Source organism: Bos javanicus, chromosome 8, assembly GCF_032452875.1.
Source record: "Bos javanicus breed banteng chromosome 8, ARS-OSU_banteng_1.0, whole genome shotgun sequence".
NCBI classification, from domain to species: domain Eukaryota; kingdom Metazoa; phylum Chordata; class Mammalia; order Artiodactyla; family Bovidae; genus Bos; species Bos javanicus.
In genome coordinates, this window is record NC_083875.1 from 74072230 (window position 1) to 74074735 (window position 2506).

The window sequence follows — 2506 nt, forward strand, 5'->3', positions numbered from 1 at the left end:
ATGAATCATCCTGAAACCATCTCCCTCCTGATTAGTGGAAAAACTGTCTTGCACGAAACCTTTCCCCCTGACCCAAAAGGTTGGGGACTGCTGCCCTAGAGGATGGGCTTCTCAGGTGGCCCTAGTGGTAAAGAACCCACCTGCTAATGAAAGAGACACAGGTTCGATCCCTAGGTCCAGAAGATCCCCTGGAGGAGGGCATGGCAACCCACTCCAGTATTCTTGCCCAGAGAATCCCATGAACAGAGGAGCCTGGAGGCGTATAGCCCATTGGGTAGCAAAGAGTTGGACATGACTGAAGCAACTTAGCATGCATGCATGCCCTAGAGGATATAGAAAAAATGCTTTTTTTCCCTAATTACCTTAGCTCAGAGTTCCAAACATGTAAAATAAAGCCTATTTTAGCTACAATGTATCAGTATTGGTTATTAAGTGATCATAACAATTGTTGTTATTCAGTTGCTAAGTTGCAGACCCATGGACTACAGCACACCAAGGTTTCCTGTCCTTCACTATCTCCCAGAGTTTGCTCACATTCATGTCCATTGAGTCAATGATGCTATCTAACCATCTCATCCTCCATGATCCCCTTCTCCTCCAGCTCTCAGTCTTTCCCAGCATCAGGGTCTTTTCCAATGAGTTGGCTCTTCGCATCAGGTGGCCAAAGTATTAGAGCTTCAGCTTCAGCATCAGACCTTCCAATAAATATTCCAGGTCGATTTCCTTTAGGATCGACTGGTTTTATCTCCATACCAGCAATAACAAAATAAAACAGATTAACCATGGGTAGGAGAACAGGAAGCAACAACCCCATTTCCTGGGTCTGGGAAGGAATTTTTGAAGTGAAGGAAGAGTAGCTGAGTGAAGATGCGGCATATTGAGTTTTATCCTCAGGCTGCACGTTGCCCTGAAAGCTTGCAGTCTCTAAGGATTTCTGAGTTTGGGCCCAAACCAAGAAGTTTCTTCACCTGGAGTTCTTTTTATGATGATTCACCTGTGCTTGAATTCTTAATTTTGATTTACCTTTAAATTGACAATATGAAGCGATTTTTCTCAAGAAGAATGCATAGATATATTGTATGAGCTCTACATAGCAAAGAATATCTAGTGTGACTTTCTCACTTGAAATGAACTTTACTACATTAAAAATTCTCAGAAGAATACTATTAATGTAATTGCTGACACTGTATTTTTCTGACAGTTTTGCAAAAGAAAAGTCTGGTTTTGTTCTTTTCCAGAACACCAATTTAATTTTTCTATTTTTAAAATAAATTATTTATTTTAATTGGAAGCTAATTACTTTACAATATTGTAGTGGTTTCTGCCATACATTCACATGAATCAGCCATAGGTGTACCTGAGGACACCAGTTTTGAAGCCCAAATTATTATAGAATATATTCTTCTTTACCCTTTTACCCTTCTCGTTCAGTTTTTCCAGGAAGTGAGATGCTGTTTTCAGAGCGTCAATTTGAAACACGGTGATTCTTTTCTATTTACAAACAGCGCTTTTTTTTCAGAAAATATTTTCTCAGTGTCATCCTTGATCTTTGGTTCTGTTTCTTAAAGAGCCCTTGTCAACCTTGAGCTGTATCAAATTCTCTCATCCATATCTATTATTTTATTATTTTTTTTTATATGCTGACTTTCTGCACAAAAGGTTTCTTTTTATTCATTAACATAGGCAAAGTTATTTAAGTCAATAAATTTTTAAGGATTTTTCACACGTCCTGATTCTTTCCACTGCCAATCACCATAGCTCCTCCGAGGTTGTCATCTTCAAGGTAGCCCGTTCAAGAAGTTCTGCTCAATCCACAGCTGTGATGCCTGCCACGTTGTTTTAGTTGGGCCTCTTAGATCTTCAGTGGAGTTCACTTCTAAGTTTGCCACCTGTAATCTTCAAAGACCCAATTTCCTCAAGCAGTTTACTATAGGATCCTGTTTAGGGTCAGGAGATGGGATCTGTCTAGTTCTTAATGACAACCATAAGAAAAAAAAGTATTAGTTACTTTTGAAGATTCTGTCAAACTGACCAGTATAAGAAACTAAAAGGATACTTGTATCAGTAGAAATACCAGGTCTAACATGCACAAAGCAAAAAAACCAACGATGCCAGATACTGAATTTATATCGCACTGTCTTTTGAATAGCCAGCAGGAACAAACTGCTGAATGCAGATACCATGCAGTGCAACATATCTATTATTTTAATAATCCCCCACACCTGTATTTTTTTTTCTGTTTCCCTACATCTTTTCAGGTTTGTTTCTCATGTTATTGATTTAGCTTATTCAGTATGTCAGCTCTATTCTTTGCAGCTTCAGATGATGGTTCCAGTGTTGCTCTGATTACCTTCCTCATCTTAGAAGTCATCATCTACTCTGTCTCTGTTGGACTTAACTCGAATCCTCTCCCACCTCCAATGCCTATTTCTTTGATTTAATTACCCATTGAAATTCATGAAAAGATGTAATCATGGAGACCTGCCTGCAGGACTTCCTGTCTCTG

General features: G+C 38.9%; 1 non-coding gene across 1 annotated transcript; it reads right to left on the reverse strand.

Annotated features, from left to right (window-relative positions):
* Positions 1-2054: 2054 nt before the first annotated feature.
* On the reverse strand, positions 2055-2191 carry LOC133253540 (small nucleolar RNA SNORA8). The gene has a single exon (XR_009738329.1). It is a non-coding gene; the product is annotated as a small nucleolar RNA SNORA8 (small nucleolar RNA).
* Between the last annotated feature and the right edge of the window lie 315 nt (positions 2192-2506).